This window comes from Notolepis coatsorum (genome assembly GCF_963971535.1).
Source record: "Notolepis coatsorum genome assembly, chromosome: 12".
Classification (NCBI taxonomy): Eukaryota; Metazoa; Chordata; class Actinopteri; order Aulopiformes; family Paralepididae; genus Notolepis; species Notolepis coatsorum.
The window spans coordinates 82,145,998-82,166,166 of NC_140176.1; the positions used below are offsets into that span (position 1 = coordinate 82,145,998).

Consider the following 20,169-nt stretch of genomic DNA (forward strand, 5'->3'; position numbering starts at 1 on the left):
TAGGCCAAGGCCTGGCGCGGGGTAGCTTCAGCTCCTCGCGCGCCGCCGCAAGCTCGCTTCTGGTCGCGTGCGCCGTTAGCTCGGCGTCTCGCGAGCAGGGGCAGTAGCGCCCGAACGGTTGGAGCGGCCGTTAGCTTAATGCTACTCTGTTGAACGTGCTTTGATTATAACATGTTTTACACTCTTGACTACGACGTCATCCTTGACAGGGGATGTTCGTCGACCCTGCCCTGAGCCTGGACGGGGATTGCGTCAACAAAGAGGACTGTAGCGACTGGTTGGAGCGACGACGCTGCCCAGTTCGAGCAACACAGGATCGGCTGTGTTGTCTACGGGGTCTTGAGTCTGCACTTCGCTGATCTACGTTCCGGGTAGGACAAGGTTTGACCAGACCTTATAACACGTCTTCTGGTTTTACTTTTCTAAATGTTTTGTGAATAACGATGTTTTCCCAAAACGTGTGTTGCTGCAATACATTTAGGATACGACGCGAGTTATGTGTGAACTGTTTTTGTCACTGGCAGTCAGCTTCTCCGTGCAAATCGGGTTGTTGTTACAGATGTGAAAATGATCTGGTTGTTGTGTGAGAAACATCATGGTGTTTATATGTACCGTGTACTCACAACTAAGGTAACTAACCTATGAAGCTATGCTTAGTGACAAGTGAGTAAAAGAATGTTCTTTTCTCAGCCTGTGATGACAATGAACAGTGTGTTCGCATATTAAACAGGTTTTCCTGTTTTAACTGGCCGTATTAAGGGTAAAATAGGAGGATTGTGTTTCCCCCCGGTTCCCTGGGGACTTTTTCATCCTCCTATCAGACATGTTGTGCACTAAATTGTGTCTTTTGTGTGGTAGGGATGCGATGTAACCCTTAGCTTGATTGCTGAGGTTGTGCTAAAACTGCTGGAGAAACTTTATTTTCCTAAAAGAAAAGATTGTTTGGTCGCTGTCGTGTGTGCTTAGCAAGGCCTGTGGCCGATACTAATTGAGAATTATGTATTCTCTCATTATGAAAAACGGCGTTCCTCTGTAGAGTGTTTTTGCCATTTTTTGTAGGTGATGATGGGTTGTGTGTGTCATGTGACCTACAACTGGGTTGGACTGGCCACAGAAGCACATGTGTGAGTTGGACCGGGGCTCTTAGAGAGCCCTCTCTATTCTGTGTTTTTTCCTTAGTAAAAATCAGATAGCAGGTTGGCTCATGCGCTGTGTGGAGCTGTCAAACGCTTCATAGAGCTGACTATGACTGTGTCATATTCTTTTTTTGTCATTACATCGTATCATGGGTGTGGGGTCGTAAAGGGGTGAACTGGTAACCTTTCCTCTCCCCCTTGTTTCTGTCGGTCAGGGGTACACCCCCTGTCCTTCAAGGTTCCTGTCACGTTGCGGTTCGGCACGTTACGGGGGGGGGGGGGTGGGGGGGGGGAGTTTCCTGGTCCCACGGCCTGGTATATTGGGCGTGTGCACCGCAGAAATCCCCCCGCCATAGAGTACGTCACCGTGCGCGTCTCTGTTGGTAGGACTTCCGTGTGCTGTTCAGGTCCATGTGATGGATCTGTTTCGGGGGGGTGGTCAGGGCTCCTCCTCACCAAGCGCCTTTTCGGGCCTTCTGTGAGTTCGGACTCCTCCTTTTTCCATGTGAGGGAGCCTCCATCAGAGTACAGAGCCTTCCTCCTCAGATTGTCAAAGTGAGTGGACCCTCTAGAAGGTGTCCTATTCTATTGTATATGTATTCGATTCAATTCGATTATTGAGTGTGTATGGGTTCAGTGCCTCTTCCCCGGAGAGCCCTAAAACCAATTTTTTACATGGCTCAAGGTGCAATATATTCTTTTCAATCTGTACAGCTCGCGTGGGAAGTCTCTCTGGGGATCCCCGTCTCCTTCCTATGGGAGGGTGGTGGGATGTAAAAATGTGAAATTTTTTTACCCCCGGCTGTGTAGACTGGGATACATACTGTTGATGCTTCCTTCTTTTCTATTCAAAAAGTGTTGGAGTTAGGAAGTGTCACACCCCTCTTGTCGTTCCCCTGGGCGCCTTGGGGATTCAATGACAGGTCTAAATAGCCTGTTCATTGATGGGGGTGTGTCCCGACGCACGTATAGTGCTAGCTCGCTGTAAACAGGCGACTGACTGGCGCGGCTTGGTTGCTTGTGGTTAAAACAGCGTTTTTATGAAGCAACTGAGATGGGGGTTTTTCCTCTTCCGATGACCAAATCCCACGACCTGGGTTGGTTTTCGACGGTTTCTCGTTCATGTCTGGGGGATGATGACGGAATGGATCTGAACATATGTAGAGGGGTCTCACGCCCTTGGGGTGGGCCACCAGGCGCGGTTCGCCCGAACGTCTGGGTGGCGCCTTCTTTTCATGTTAAGATCGACACGCATATCTGCCCTTTCTCCTGGAGTAGGCATGTCGGCGTGGTTAGGGCACGGGACTGGTTCTGGTCACGCTGGTCCGGATCAGTTGAACCCGTTGTCCGCCGGGGATGCAGATCTGCTGTTCTGGTACCCTGAGGGACTTGGGCTTTTTTCAGGGGGGAAAATGCCAGGTCGGTCCGGGTGTCACAGGGTTAAGCGCTATGGAGACCATGGTTGGGTATGTTTTTACTCAGCACTGTCGTGATGGCTTACGGCCATGCCAACCTGTACACGCTCGATCTCGTCGGATCTCGGCCGCTACACAGATTGGTCCTGGTTAGTACTTGGTTGGGAGACCGCCTGGGAATACCAAGTACGGTGTGCTTAGGGGCTGGTTCTCCATTCTTTTCGCTCCTCTCTCACGCATGGCGAAGAGGGGCCTGTTGGGGTGGTCTTTGACCTCCTCTGGTGACCCTGTGCTTCCCGTATCGCCAGGCCCGGTCCGAAGTAATGTTTCGTCGACCCGTAGGCCTGGGTTAACCCTTTTTTGAAAACTAAAACACTTGTACTGCGGTATAGCCGGCTTGGAGTTTTTTCTTGAGGGGTTATGGAACAACCACCGCATTGGGTAACACCAAGGTGGTTGATTCCCTGGTGTGTTGGAGCAGTGTCAACTCCCGGGTTCACCGTTTGAGGGTGCCCCTGCACGTTCATGACGTCTGCCAATCATGTCAGCCTTCTCTGCCTCAACCCCTCTGGGTGGGGGTTTTTAAATGGAGGCTTGGTCATGCAACAACGCCAGCATACGCCCCTTCCGCCGGGGCGGCTGTGTTCAGCTATCCCCTCTGGCGCCTGTCTCGTCCGCAGTCTCCAGGCTAGGGTTAACAGCCTGTTGCCTGGTTTTTCCCCGGTGCGCTGCCTGCTTCCGTTGGTTAACCTTTTTTGTGTGCTTACGGCCTTGCTGACTGCCTGTTCTGCAGGGTCAGTGTACCAGGCGGTGTACTATTGGGGGGACAGGGCCCGCTCGGCTGAGGGGCCTTTGTCCGAATACGCTGGCGATGTGGGGGGCGGGGTCACTAAGTGCCCACCTGGTGGGGTCTTGATGCTGGCATCATGGACTTCTCCGGGCCCCCGTTCCAGGGGGTCCAGTCCCTTTGGTGGGTCTGGGTCTTCCTTCGCGCTCCGCTGCTACGGCCTTGCCACGGGGTTGGGTTTGCCCTTGACCCCGTGATTCTGGGGGCAGTAACGAGGTTGTTTCCTCCGTTCGTTCCCGGGTGGCATGCGGGTTGTGCGTGTGTGTAGTCGTGGGGTCAAGCCACGCTCTGCTCACCCTGTGCGTTAAGTTGCTTGAGTGCCTCTTCGCACGGTCGGGTCCGTCGCCCTCCCGTGAAGCCACCAATAGGGGGGGTGCCCTCCATTAGGGTGGGTCGGGGGGGCTCGTCTGGTCTGATGGTTGTGGGGGGCCTCAGCAGGGTACATTTGTCGAGCTTCTAGCTCCCGCTCAGCTCCTATTATGCATGAAACGCTGAGCGTGAGCTAGTGTGAGACAGAACGTTAGGTTATGACTATAACCAAGTTCTGTTAACACTTAGTGAACGCTCAGCGTCTAGACGCTGCTGCAGGCCCTTGATTTTTCATTGTGATGAAATTTGTTGGGAAGGAGATGAGTGTGTGGCCCATCCCTGCTTATGTAGGTAGGCGGATGGGGGTGTGGCCAGATGAATGCTGGCATTTAAAGGTACATTTGAAATTTATTCAGTGTGCATACGCTGAAGCGAGATTATGCATGAAACGCTGAGCGTTCACTAAGTGTTAACAGAACTTGGTTATAGTCATAACCTAACGTTAATACCATGTCCATTGATAAAATTACATAAGGGATGGGAAGGGGGATGGCCGTTTTAGAAGGGGGATGATATTGACTGTTTTTATCCCCCTCAACTCGAGTACTGGTTGTCATACAGAAATACAGAATACAGTTGTACAGATGTGTGTGTGTGTGTGTGTGTGTGTGTGTGTGTGTGTGTGTGTGTGTGTGTGTGTGTGTGTGTGTGTGTGTGTGAGAGAGAGAGAGAGAGAGAGAGAGAGAGAGAGAGAGAGAGAGAGAGAGAGAGAGAGAGAGAGAGAGAGAGAGAGAGAAAGTGTGTGTGTATGCAGTATTAAAGGGTGTTATAAGCTACAGTAATCACTGAGCTAGAGTAGCTGTATACGGTGTGTGTGTGTGTGTGTGTGTGTGTGTGTGTGTGTGTGTGTGTGTGTGTGTGTGTGTGTGTGTGTGTGTGTGTGTGTGCATGTGTGTGTGTGTGTGTGTGTGTGTGTGTGTGTGTGTGTGCAAGCTAGTTAGTGTAACTGACCACTGTGGTGGGAGATGTGCCAGGTGAGATTATCATCACAGGTAACCACAGAGGCGTGGTGGAGGATACACACACACACACACACACACACGCACGCGCGCGCACACACACACACACACACACACACACACACACACACACACACACACACACACCTACACACACACACGCACACACACACACACACACGCACACACACACACACACGCACACACACACACACACGCACACACACAGACCCTTCTCCACATACTAATTTGTTCCTATCACAAGATCCACCCGAATACACTTTTATAATGTCTCCTTTCAGTTCACTATCATAGGCTGATCATTATCCACTCTGACCACACTATTACTATTACTGTTACTATTACTATTACTGTTACTATTACTGTTACTATTACTGTTACTGTTACTATTTATGTTACTGTTACTATTACTGTTACTATTACTGTTATTATTTATGTTACTGTTAAGGGGTCCCCATACGGCGAGCGATTTTAGCCAGGCGACCGATTTTCTTTAGCGAGCCGACCGACAGAATTGTATCGCCTCCATTGTTATGAATGAGAGAACACACACGGCAGGAGATTTTGAAGCGACGGTCGGCAAGCTATTTCTGTCGCCTCACTAAATATCGCCTCAATCCTATTTTTTTTAGGCGACGGCAGGCAGGACAATGAGGAAATAACATGACTTCTACAGTAGAAGTAGTGCAGAAGTTCTACTGGTGTATCATTTGTACACCTTTACAATACATTCATTGATCAATAACCTACGTATTATTACCATGCTACTTATGTTCATTATTATTAACGGGAACAATTTAAATAAATAACGTTAGTTTGAGAAGCTATAGTGGCCGCTTGTCATTAACTAATAAATGAACAATGCGCCACGATGCACCTACTAGTGTTTTATACTCGGGTAACAAAAGAAGCTGTGGATGTTGACAGAGTTTAATGTCCAGGCTGCAGCTGATGTAGTTTGTAAGGTTTATTGTCCAAAGAAAATGATGGTTGAGAACAAAACAGTTTGCGTCTTCCGTGAAAAAAACATTCTCTTTCAGCAGCTGCATAACAATACTTGTCCAATCGGTGGTAATGAACGTATCGTAGCGATCAGGCATGCAGTAATGTCAGGAAGAAAGAAGAGAGGTTGTATTCGTATATGGTGGTTTAATTCCAGCTCAATATGGGGTTTACAGGTTAATACTCCCTCGTAACGCACAACACAGCGTCAGCTACCTGCTAACCCGCTTCACGACAACCTAACGTCCGGTCCCGGCGGTCCGCCCTCCTATATCTCCCGGGGGGAAACACCCCCAGCTAAACAGAGCGACACATAGCTTATTATACCTGTGAACGGTCGCCTCTGGTGTGGGGGGCTAAGCGATTGTCATTGAGCGCCAGGCGACCGCATTGCCAGGCGACGTCGGTCGCCCGCCGTGTGCAGACCACTTTACTATTACTGTTACTATTTATGTTACTGTTACTATTACTGTTACTATTTATGTTACTGTTACTGTTACTGTTACTATTAATGTTACTATTACTATTACTGTTACTATTTATGTTACTATTACTGTTACTGTTACTATTACTGTTACTATTTATGTTACTGTTACTATTACTGTTACTATTACTGTTACTATTACTGTTACTATTTATGTTACTGTTACTGTTACTGTTACTATTACTGTTACTGTTACTATTACTGTTATTGTTACTTTTATGTTACTATTACTGTTACTGTTACTATTACTATTACTGTTACTGTTACTATTACTGTTATTGTTACTATTTATGTTACTATTACTGTTACTGTTACTGTTACTATTACTATTACTGTTACTGTTACTATTACTGTTATTGTTACTATTTATGTTACTATTACTGTTACTGTTACTATTACTATTACTGTTACTGTTACTATTACTGTTATTGTTACTATTTATGTTACTATTACTGTTACTGTTACTATTACTATTACTGTTACTGTTACTATTACTGTTATTGTTACTATTTATGTTACTATTACTGTTACTGTTACTATTACTGTTACTGTTACTATTACTGTTATTGTTACTTTTATGTTACTATTACTGTTACTGTTACTATTACTATTACTGTTACTATTACTGTTACTGTTACTGTTATTGTTACTTTTATGTTACTATTACTGTTACTTACTATTACTATTACTGTTACTGTTACTATTACTGTTATTGTTACTATTTATGTTACTATTACTGTTACTGTTACTATTACTGTTATTGTTACTTTTATGTTACTATTACTGTTACTGTTACTATTACTATTACTGTTACTATTACTGTTACTGTTACTGTTACTATTACTATTTTGAAACTAGAATTACAGAGCGGGAGTAGATACACTACTCTTGATAGCAAATATTATTGGGGGGGACAATTCATATTTTTCCAAATTTGGGGGGGACATGCCATGGGGATGGTGGATTTTATCATATGGGGATATAATTTGTGCTGATAATGGCTAAAAATGTCATTGCATGCGGGCGTACATGCTCCTATTTTCAATATGCGCAAAACTGAATGTTGAAATAGCAGTTAATACCATGTTCATTGATAAAATTACATAAGGGATGGGAGATGGCCGTTTTAGAAGGGGGATGATATTGACTGTTTTTATTTCAGGGGGGATGCTATCCCCCCTCATCCCCCCTTAACTCGAGTACTGGTTGTCATACAGAAACACAGAATACAGTTGTACAGATGCGTGTGTGTGTGTGTGTGTGTGTGTGTGTGTGTGTGTGTGTGTGTGTGTGTGTGTGTGTGTGTGTGTGTGTGTGTGTGTGTGTGTGTGTGTGCGTGCGTGCGTGCGTGTGTGTGTGTGTGTGTGTGTGTGTGTGTGTGTGAGAGAGAGAGAGAGAGAGAGAGAGAGAGAGATAGAGAGAGAGAGAGAGAGAGAGAGAAAGTGTGTGTGTATGCAGTTTCAAGTTTCAAGTTTCTTTAATAGTTGTCATACAGAAGTACAGAATACTTTCATACAAAATGCTTCTTACTGTTACGCTCCAGAGACTGTGCTAGACAAGATAGTATCAAATAACATAGTATAGCATGTAATTTAGAAGTAGAAAATGAGGTCACAGTGTTCAGTATAGACATATGTACAATGTTCGATGCAGAATAGACGTAACTGAGTTACCATATAATATACAATACTATGCAGTGTACTAATGTACAGTACTATATAGTGCAAAGCAGAAATGGGATGAGGTACAATTTAGGTACAATTTACAGTAAGGTGTACGAGTTGTAGTGCAATCCTTCATCAATAAATATAAAGTGTGGGGAGTGGGTGCTACAGTGTGTTTGTTTAAAGTGAGTGTGTGCGTGTGGATGTGTGTGCTATGTGCGTTTGATGGTTGTTGTTGTGTAGTGTTCATTGTTCGTTTAGCAGCCTGATGGCCTGGGGATAGAAGCTTCTTCTGAGTCTTTCTGTGCTCGCCTTGAGACTCCGGTATCGCTTGCCTGACCGCAGCAGTTCAAAGAGGCAGTTGTTCGGGTGACTGGAGTCTTTAATGATTCTCTTAGCCTTGCCCCTGCAACGCTTGTTGTAAATGTTCTGGAGGGTGGGGAGCCCCCCTCCAATTGTGCGTTCGGCTGAACGTGTCACTCTTTGTAGTCTGCTTCGGTCTTGTGCAGTGCTATTCCCAAACCAGGAGGTGATGTTGCCAGTCAGGATGCTTGTCGTAAATTAATTGAATCAAAAAAGTATGGTACAAGTAAGGGTTTTAAGGAAACACAGGGTCATAGCTAAAAGAGGAAGGACCTCGAGTCAAAAGTAAACAGTAAGGAATGCATTTTTGTTAATGGTTGAGCTAACTGTCCCCACATCCCCCCTAGCGAGGTTAGTAACGCCATAAAAACCTACCCCTCCGACACCAGGAGGAGGGGTTGGTGTATTTTAGGGTAGGAACAGACCAAACCACGGTACTATTCTCCTCTAGGTGACAGTTTAAGTCTTCTGCCAGGAAGACAGATAGATGGTTACAGGGTCGCATTCCTTAGAACAGTTGGTGGTTTAGATGTGAGTAGGAGATATTAGAGCCGTAGCAGGAAATAGCGTGCAGCTGGTAAAAACACAGGTTAATGACTTACAAATGTAGAAAGTTAAAACTCTAAAAAAAGCAAGTTATTAATCAACTGATAAAAATAAAGGGCAAATTAAGGAAAAGCAAGCACAAGGAGACTAAGAAATGGACTGATTGTCCACTGAGAAGTGGAATAATTTGACTCAGGCGTAAAAGGAAAAACAGCCATAATTAATTGATCACTGTTAAAGGGAAAAACCACAGAGGTTCCTCTCAAATTTGGAGAAAACATAACATTGTTAATTCTAGTTAATTTAGGAAATAATAGTTAAAGACCATTACCAGCGAGAGACTAAATTAAATAACACAGGATTTAGAAACTTAAAATAAGACAAAGTAAGATTAAAACAAACTGTTATCCTTTCTCCTAAAAACATTAATTAGATAATAGAGTTGTGCATCAAACATTATATAAGGAAACTGTGGCCAAAATGATCTAAATCTGAATTATACTATAAGATTTAGATAGTCTAGCACAATCTGGAATGGAACAGTAAAACAGTAAAAAGCTTTTAGCAAAGTAGAGTGTGTTCATTTGGTAAAAATGCTAAATACTATGAAATGAAAATGGGTGATCCTGATGTAAACTTTTGAAAAAGGGATTTTGCAAATCTAAATCCCTTTGGCAAAATGGTGTGCTTCTGCTGTGTTGTACCCATTCTGCAATCTGTTAAGCAAAGTATTCACTCATATATTTTGATCAAACAATAACTGTTTAGTCCTTGAAAACGGCCCGAAATAAGTTACTTCACCTCCTTATTTGGAGAGGAAGACAGTCTCCTAGGGTAATAAGCCAATCACATTGGAGTCCTTGGCATGTGACATCACATCTCAGAGACTCGACCACTGGGGGAGGGGTTTTGAGTCCTATATTTACCACAGATCTGAGACCTGAAAAACAAAAACGCACGGAGACCAGGAGACCACGTCAAGGCACGGAGAAGCATCATCTTGAGACGACCCCCAAACCTATGCTGGAAACCTATCCAATCGAGACGTGCTGCAGACGCTGATTATACATAGAAAAGTTGACAAGAACTTTAAGCTGTTTGGATCTTCCAATAAACGACGGCGAGACTGTCTTTGTACCTTAAGCGCCTGGCTCCGACTCCAAATCATTTATAAGACAAATTGAACAGAACGTGTGAGTACAACTGCAAAGATACTATACAGAGATCCACTATACGATCCTGAGACTTTAGCAAATAGAATCATTGAAAAGACACGTTATGCTCTCTATTGTACATGAGTAGAAGTTCTTAAGGATCTTCTGACTGACTTGGAACTTCCTTAGGCGCCTGAGGAAATAGAGGCGTTGTCGTGCCTTCTTCACAACACTGTCAATGTGTGTGGTCCATGTCAAGTCCTCGGATATGTAGGCTCCGAGGTACTTAAAGCTGTTGACTCTCTCAACCGGTGCCCCGTCGATGCTGAGGGGGCTGTAGTCCTTGACCCCCGACCTCCTGAAGTCCACAATCAGTATTAGCAGTATTAAAGGGTGTTATAAGCTACAGTAATCACTGAGCTAGAGTAGCTGTATAGGGTGTGTGTGTGTGTGTGTGTGTGTGTGTGTGTGTGTGTGTGTGTGTGTGTGTGTGTGTGTGTGTGTGAGAGAGAGAGAGAGAGAGAGAGAGCGAGAGAGAGAGAGAGAGAGAGAGAGAGAGATAGAGAGAGAGAGAGAGAGAGAGAGAGAGAGAGAGAGAGAGAGAGAGAGAGAGAGAGAGAGAGAGAGAGTGTGTGTATGCAGTATTAAAGGGTGTTATAAGCTACATGTCTGTCCCTCTCTCCTAGAAAGGTTAACTCGGTTAGAGAGTCGTGTCCTTGAACTTGAGTCAGGAAAACAGTCAGCTTTAGACGTCTCGGACACTTCAGGCTTTTCTAAGGAGCTTCTAGCGAGGTCTTCTTGTCTGGAGAGTCCCAGACATAGTGCTCAGGACGTGGTCTTTGTGCCCAATACGGAGCGGCAGTGTAACCGCTCGGCCTCGGCCTCAACAGCACCTGCTCCGCAACATGATTACACGTGTTGCAGGTTCCGGCCCCAGTACGCAGCGGCCTCCACTGCAACCCCGTCTTCCTGTCCTTGTGATTGCCGACTCCATCACCCGGCATATTAAGCTAGGCAAGCCAGCCGAGATCAAATGTTTTGGGCGAGCCAGAGCTACCGACATTGAAGCCAACCTGAGATTTCTGGCGAATAGCATAGTCAAGGGAAATGTTAACCCACATCTCGCACCCACTGAAGATAAATTTGACCATATTGTTATACACGTCAGAAATAATGACTGTAGGATGAAAGTCTCTGAGGTCACAAAGATCAACATAGTTAGGCTTTCTGACCTCGCCAGAAAGATGAGTCGGCATCGAGTAATCTTCTCTGGCCCCCTGCCTGTAAACCGGCATGATGATGAGTTCATGAGTAGGACAGCCTCTCTACACCGATGGCTGGAAAAATACTGTAAAGAACTGGGCTTAGGGTTCGTGGATAACTGGTCCTCTTTCTGGGGGCGCCCTGGCTTGCTGAGAAAGGACGGCGTGCATCCTAACATGCTAGGCGCCTCTCTCTTATCTAGCAACATAGACAAGATTATAGCTTCGGGCTGACAGCCACCCCACAAGCATGCCAGGGTACAGGCTCTTAGCGAGCCTGCTAGTCATGCTAAACCGATGGAGCCTGCCAATCCCTATACCTTTCCTAACCATGCTGGGTCCCTCCTCCACCAGGCTCCCCACTCCTCTCTTTCTATCTCTATCCTTAAACCGGTATATGCAATCAAAACTAGAATATCTCGTTACGCTCCGCTTTACCCAGCTCGTCATTGTGCGATAAACCATGCCAACTTAATTGCGATTAAACCTACCCGCATGGCTGAAAATCGCGCTGTTAAATATACAGAGTGCGTGAAGGTTGGCCTTATCAACATTCGCTCTCTGCCAACCAAAGCTCTTTTGGTAAATGAACTGATAACAGACCATAGTCTCGACTTATTGGGCCTCACTGAGACATGGCTTAAACCTAATGACTTTCTGCCCTTAAACGAGGCTTCACCCCCTAATTTTAGTAGCTCCCATATCGCACGCACCTCCAAGAAAGGAGGCGGAGTTGCTTTAATTTACTACTCTAAGCACAACTTTACATCCGACGCAAACTGTACGTTTTCCTCGTTTGAGGTGCTCCTGTTGCGTCCCTCTCCGCCCAACAGAAAGTGTGGCGGTCTGATTCCTACCTCCACTGCATCCTTTGTAATGGCTGTCCTTTACCGCCCCCCAGGCCCTTACACCCTCTTCCTAGATGAGTTTTCCACTTTCATCTCTGAGCTTGTTACGTGCTCAGATAACATTTGAATTGTTGGTGATTTTAACATTCATTCCAACAAAACTCTAGATCCCCTAAATAAGGCTTTTACCGACATCATTGACTCTGTCGGTCTCATTCAAATCGTTGACCAACCCACTCACAGTGGTGGGAACACCCTTGACCTAGTCCTAGCCCGCGGTTTCACTGTGTCAGATTTGACCGTTTCCCCCTATGTTCCTGCTCTCTCAGACCACTACCTCATCAAATTTCTAATTGATTTGACGGTTTCTCGCCGAGACAGTGTAGAATCCTACATGAGCCGTCGTATTAACGCCTCAACTGTCCCAATTCTAGTTAACTGCCTACCAGACACCCTCTCTCCCTTCCTCTCTTACACTGGCCCCCTTGATCTCTTTACAGACAAACTTAACGCTGCCCTTCGTAGCACGCTCGACATTGTCGCTCCCCTTAAGCCTAAAATTAAATGTGCTCCGCAAAAACAAACTCCCTGGTTTACGGAGGAAACTCGCTCCTTTAAAAAGGCTTGTCGCAAACTTGAACATAAATGGCGTTCGACCAAACTCGAGGTATTCCGCCTTGCCTGGAATGATAGTTTACGTAACTACAAAAAGGCACTCTCACTTGCCAAAACCTCATATTTTTCCAGGCTCATTAATGAAAACAAAAACAACTCAAAGTTTCTGTTTGACACAGTTGCAAAACTTACTCAGAAACAACCAAGTGCCCTAAACCATGCGTTCTCGGCTAACGAATTCATTAAATTCTTTACCAAGAAAATGTATCTCATAAGAGATGAAATTGTTGGCTTACTCAACAATCAGAGTCCCTCCCAACCTCTGATGGGCCTTCCCCCTGACTTTGAATCCAGCCATACGCTATGCTGCCTTGAAAACGTCTCACTTAGTGCCCTCTCTAAATTGGTTGGCGCGGCTAAACCCTCAACCTGTCTGTTTGACCCTCTTCCAGCAACTCTCATCAAAAAACTCTTCCCAACTCTAGGCCCTGCCCTACTCAATATCTTCAACACCTCCTTGTCTACTGGCGTGGTGCCCCTGGCCTTTAAATCAGCCGTCATTAAACCACTACTTAAAAAACCGAACCTCAACCCTTTAATCTTGAAAAATTACAGACCCATCTCCAATCTTCCGTTCCTATCCAAAGTGTTAGAACGGATTGTCGCAACGCAACTTACTGACCATTTATCAAACAATAATCTTAATGAATCTTTTCAATCTGGCTTTAGAGCCTTACACTCCATCGAAACGGCGGTTACCAAAGCCACAAATGACTTACTGCTCTCTCTTGACTCAAACCTAACTTCTGTGCACTTACTGCTTGATCTCAGTGCAGCCTTTGACACTATCGATCATTCTATTCTTCTAGGTCGGCTAGAGAATCATGTTGGCATTCGGGGTCACGCACTTGCTTGGTTTAAATCTTATTTAACTGATAGAACACACTGCATGGTCTATAATGATTTTAACATCTGAGACCCTCCCAGTGCAATGTGGTGTCCCACAAGGCTCTGTCCTGGGCCCTTTGCTATTTTCGATTTACATGCTACCCCTCGGCAATATAATACGCAAATTTGGCATAAACTTTCATTTTTACGCTGATGACACCCAATTATATATACCTATTAAGCCAAATGATTCATCCCAATTACAAAATCTTGAGGCCTGCCTGCTTGCCGTCAAAAAGTGGATGTCGCAAAACTTTCTACTCCTTAATGCAGATAAAACTGAGATGTTAATTGTTGGCCCCCCAAACCACAGAGGCCTGTTTCAGGACATCTCCCTCAACTTTGATACTTGTCATGTATCCCAGAGCTCCACCATAAAAAACCTCTGAGTCATTTTTTATTCCTCCCTCTCATTTAATGCACATATAAAAAATGTCACCAAAATTGCCTTCTTCCATCTTCGTAATATCGCAAAAATTCGCCCCATTTTAACTATGGCTGATGCTGAAACCCTGATTCATGCTTTTGTCTCAACCAAGTCTGGACTACTGTAATGCACTTTTTTCAGGCCTACCTAATTCAAGCATCAAAAATCTTCAACTCGTGCAAAATGCGGCTGCACGGATACTAACTAGAACTAGAAAATCTGATCACATCACACCAGTTTTGTCTGCCCTACACTGGCTTCCTATTCAAGCCCGATCTGACTTTAAAGTGCTACTCCTCACCTACAAAATTTTAAATGGGCTTGCACCACTCTATCTATCCGATCTCATCTCTCGATACTCGCCCGCTCGTGCTCTGCGCTCATAAAATGCGGGGCTTCTATCGATTCCTAGGGTTAAGAAGAAATCCGCCGGCCACAGAGCCTTTGTCTACCGCACTCCCTACCTGTGGAACAAATTACCTGCCGTCGTCAGGGGCGCCTGCTCTGTCGAAGCTTTTAAATCCCTGCTTAAGACCCATCTTTTCTCTCTCTCCTTCAACCTACCCTGATCTCACCTGGTCGGGGACTGACCTTTAGATTAATCTGTCTAGTTTAGGTAGGATGTCTATTTTCTCCCATGTCTGCTTTTCTGCAGACATGGGAAAACCTTTTAACCTCTGTCTCTGTCTCAACCGGTCCCATGGAACAGCTTCATACCGCCTTCTGTCTGGCCTGCAGTGCTGAACCTTCTGAGTGACTCCTCCTGCCCCCTCAGGGCATGCGGCCCTGAGCTATTGTCTTGTATCTCACCCTGTATCCATACGCTTGCAGTAGTTCTATCTATTACTCTATTTCACAATTTTCTTATGATTCTACTGTCACCATGTATGCATATGCTCACTACATGTATTTATTGCTCCATCTCCGCCCACTACAAACATGGGAACTCTCTGTCTGTCAACGTGGTTTCATTGCTGGGTTAAGTACTTATATTCTATTCACTTAATATGCCTACTTCATATATCTATTCTATTCACATATATGCTTACCACTTGTATCTATTGCTATGTCCGCCCATTACAATCACGCGAGCTTGTCTAACGCCTGTCCCGTCTCCCTGTCTCCCTGTGAGTTGCTGTCCCGGAGTAATGACCGGAGTGTCGGACGTCCCGTGATGAAGACCGGGAGGATGCGACCCTCTCTGCGTGCCCTCCTGTCTCCCTGTCTCCGGCTGTCTCGTGGTGACCGGAGTGCTGCCCCTGTGCCTCAAATAGATCCGCTATCAGCTCTATCTTTAATCTTTCAAAATGTTCAGTTGCTATCGCTATCAGCTCTATCTTAAATTTTTCTAAATGTTCAGTTGCTATTGCATGCACTCATCTGTGTTTCACTACACACATGAGTGCATGCTTACCAACTGTCCGTCTGCAACACTACTATCACCGACATCTAAGAAGGGAGATCCCCCCTTGAATGGCCCTTTCTCTCCTCCACATAGCATGTGGTGCATTTTTTCCTATTGCTAGGTTTTAGTGAGTTTTTCCTTACCTTCGTGTGGGGTATGTCTGGGAGTGCTTGCATTGCATTCATTTATTTTGCATTTATTCTAAATTTGTTGGACCTTATGGTGTTCTTGTTTTGTTTCTTGACTTATTGTGATGTTTCTTCTTGACTTGTTTAAAGAAGATGTGTCCGGCCCATGGGGACATTAACATGTGTTGTCGGGCCTTACAAATACATTTTATTTGATTTTGATTTACAGTAATCACTGAGCTAGAGTAGCTGTATAGGGTGTGTGTGTGTGTGTGTGTGTGTGTGTGCGTGTGTGTGTGTGTGTGTGTGTGTGTGTGTGTGTGTGTGTGTGTGTGTGTGTGTGTGTGTGTGTGTGTGTGTGTGTGTGTGTGTGTGTGTGTGTGTGTGTGTGTGTGTGTGTGTGTGTGTGTGTGTGTGTGTGCGCGCGCGCATGCGTGTGTGTGTGTGTTGGCCACTGTCAGGAAAATGCACACACAAGGCCTGGCTCAACTTTAGGCAATTTACAGGAACATTTATTTACAGTATAGGAAAATGTATTTGCTGCCCACCAATGCCCCCCTCTTCGATACCCAACTGCCCTCGCTGTATTGATCCCTTATAATCATTGACAGGGATTCAATTAAAGCCACAGCCTACTGTTGATTTCTTTTTCCAATCCATCAGATATAACACATCACCCCTCTGAGCTGCCCCTCCCCCCAATTAATGAGTGACCGATAAATTATCTGGATAACCAGTTGTTTCTCCCGGTTTAGAGAGAAGAGAGAAGTGTTTATTTGTCATGCAGATTAGCACACACACACACATGCGAGATGGACGACACACAGGAACACACACACACATGCATTGGGTCGCCGATAAAATGTCTCTCTGCACTTGACCCATCTTGTCGTCCTCCCCCCCCCCAAGGGCAGCCAGGAGCAGATAGGGGCTGCGGCGTGGGGCCGCGCCACAAGGACCAATCCAAGCACGGGAAGAACATGCAAACTCCACACAGAAAGGCCCGGGAGATACCCCACCTGGGTAACTGGCAACGCGGCGACCTGGTCCCCAAGCGGGAATCGAACCCAGGACCTTCTAGCTGTGAGGCGACAGTGTTAACCACTACACCACCGTGTCACACCGGTTACGAAGGGCCTGTCGAGTCTGCATTGGCCGCGAGGAGGCACAGGGCGGCAGACTCCACTCCCCACACACAAGCACACATGAACACACACACACCACACATCCTGCACTCTCTCACACAAACACACATGAACACACACACACCACACATCCTGCACTCTCTCACACACAAACACACTACAGGTCACTTTAAACACAAAAGAAAAGGTCACCTTAAAAAAGAAAAAAACATAACTATGTTTTTGTAGAGTATAGTTAGTATAGCTAGTATAGTATAGTTATATATAGTATAACTGTATATTGTATAGTACATTGTGTAGTAGTGTATATAGGACTCATTACCGTTTAATTCGTAAGCTTAGCATTGTATTGTATTTTATCTTAGTACTTTTTATCATGTCTATTTTATTATCTATTCTATTTTATTCTATTATTATTTGTATTTATTTTTTGCACAATCAAGGCGGGCATGGCCACCTTCATTTCACTACATGTCTCGTGTCTGTATGTATGTGACGAATAAACCTCTTGAATCTTGGATCTCCACGAGGAGGAGGCACAGTAGTAGTAGTCGTTTATTTGTCACGTATAAAGTACAGGTACATTACAGTGAGATGCTTGGTTCATACACATACAGCTCATTATAGTAATATTCCACAATTATTACATTTCCTAATAATGGCACACGTAAATTCACAAAGATAAATTCCTCAGGGCGGCAGACTCTGCTGTTTACTTTGGAAGGTCGTATAAGAGTCGGCCTCCATTGTGCGCTGCATGCTGGCTGGCTGGCCCGGGCAGAGGGAGGCCCACTGTCACTGGGCTCATTATCTCTCCTTTACGGCACCTCAGTGACCCAGCCAGCACACTTCTCCAGTCAGGAGGAGCTGAAGGAGGGACCACCTTTTGGAGGAGTTCTGGGGGTGGTGCTGTGGGCTGGGGGAGGAGGTGTCGGCGCTAACTAATGAAGGGCCAGGCACGTGCACCCGACAATGGAGGCCCCTGGATTATGGCTTGAACAAAGACAGTGTAGCAGTAATTACAGAGCAAACACCACTGCCCACTGCATTGGGTGTGTGTGTGTGTGTGTGCGTGTGTGTGTGTGTGTGTGTGTGTGTGTGTGTGTGTGTGTGTGTGTGTGTGTGTGTGTGTGTGTGTGTGTGTGTGTGTGTGTGTGTGTGTGTGTGTGTGTGTGTGTGTGTGTGTGTGTGTGTGTGTGTGTGTGTGTGTGTGTGTGTGTGTGTGTGTTGGCCACTGTCAGGAAAATCCACACACAAGCCCAAGCTTAACTTTAGGCAATTTACAGCAACATTTATTTACAGGAGCATTTATTTACAGTATAGGAAAATGTATTTGCTGCCCCCCAATGCCCCCCTCTTCGATACCCAACTGCCCCCGCTGTATTGATGCCTTATAATCATTGACAGGGATTCAATTAAAGCCACAGCCTACTGTCGATTTCTTTTTCCAATCCATCAGATATAACACATCACCCCTCTGAGCTGCCCCTCCCCCCAATTAATGAGTGACCGATAAATTATCTGGATAACCAGTTGTTTCTCCTGGTTTAGAGAGAAGAGAGAAGTGTTTATTTGTCATGCAGATTAACACACACACACACACACACACACACACACACACACACACACACACACACACACACACACACACACACACACACACACACATGCGAGATGGGGGACACACAGGAACACACATGCATTGGGTCGCCGATGAAATGTCTCTCTGCACTTGACCCATCCCGTCGTCCTCCCCCCCCCCCCCCCAAGGGCAGCCGGGAGCAGATAGGGGCTGCAGTGTGGGGCCGCGCCCCGGGGGCCAATCCAAGTGCTCCTGTCCGTCTTCGTCAGGGACACAATCTGTTGTCGTGCATGTTTTTCCATTGCGTTTATCTTATCGGGAAGTTACCTTGTGGAATGATTTGGAGGAGGAGACCAAATCCAGTAAATCTATAAGTATATTAAAGAGGACGTTTAAAAAGATGGTGTTCGCAAAGTATACCAGGGAGGAAGTCCAACTTATTGTATGAGGACGATTTAAGGGGAAGGGTGACATGAGAGTGGTCTAATGTGTGTGTGTGTGTGTGTGTGTGTGTGTGGTTGAAGCATTTGCTAATTGTATTGTATATATGTTGTGTATTGTAAATTGTATCGTATTGTACTTGCTGAAATATAATATATTGCACTGCTGCTCACAGCCGCAGAGCAATACAGAGAGTTGTTAAGACAGCTCAGAAAATCTGCGGCAGTGAGCTCCCCTGTATACAGGACATCTACAACAACCGGTGCATCAGCAAGACCAGGAGGATCATAAAAGACCCCAGACATCCCAACAACAGCTTGTTTCAACTGCTGCCTTCCGGGAGGCTTTACCGCAGCCTCAGAGCCAGGTCCAGCAGCCTCAGAGCCAGGTCCAGCAGCCTCAGAGCCAGGTCCAGCAGGCTCAGAGCCAGGTCCAGCAGCCTCAGAGCCAGGTCCAGCAGCCTCAGAGCCAGGTCCAGCAGCCTCAGAGCCAGGTCCAGCAGCCTCAGAGCCAGGTCCAGCAGCCTCAGAGCCAGGTCCAGCAGCCTCAGGGACTCATTCTACCATCAAGCCATCAGACTCATGAACAATATCTAACAATTATGATTATACCCTGTGTTTTTATGTATTTAGTATTTTTAAGTAAGTACTGTACGTACATTTTATTCTACTGTTGCACTTTTTATATCACCACTCTCAGCACTGTCACTTTTTCTTAAATCAGTATTATGCTGGTTTTTTATTGTGTTTTTCCCGTATGTATTCTAATGTGTATTTTATTGACATGCTGCAGGTCAAGGGGGCAAGACCCAATAATTTAGCTCTTTTTGTTTGTGAATATGACAAGATGCAACAATAAAACTGAATCTGAATCTGAGGCTCAGGGCGGCAGACTCTGCTGTTTACTTTGGAAGGTGGTATAAGAGTCGGCCTCCATTGTGCGCTGCATGCTGGCTGGCTGGCCCGGGCAGAGGGAGGCCCACTGTCACTGGGCTCATTATCTCTCCTTTACGGCACCTCGGTGACCCAGCCAGCACACTTCTCCAGTCAGGAGGAGCTGAAGGAGGGACCACCTTTTGGAGGAGTTCTGGGGGTGGTGCTGTGGGCTGGGGGAGGAGGTGTCGGCGCTAACTAATGAAGGGCCAGGCACGTGCACCCGACAATGGAGGCCCCTGGATTATGGCTTGAACAAAGACAGTGTAGTAATTACAGAGCAAACACCTCTGCCCACTACATTGGGTGTGTGTTTACAGTATAGGAAAATGTATTTGCTGCCCACCAATACCCCCCCCCCCTTGCCCCCCTCTTCGATACCCAACTGCCCCTTATAATCATTGACAGGGATTCAATTAAAGCCACAGCCTACTGTTGATTTCTTTTTCAAATCCATCAGAAATAACACATCACCC

At 45.8% G+C, this 20,169-nt stretch overlaps 1 protein-coding gene across 1 annotated transcript in view; it reads left to right on the forward strand.

The window, feature by feature from the left end:
* Positions 1–20,169, forward strand: part of prdm14 (PR domain containing 14) — a gene marked incomplete at both ends in the record, with an annotated part of 105,745 nt that overhangs the window by 84,373 nt on the left and 1,203 nt on the right. The gene's annotated exons all lie outside the window — the stretch shown is intronic.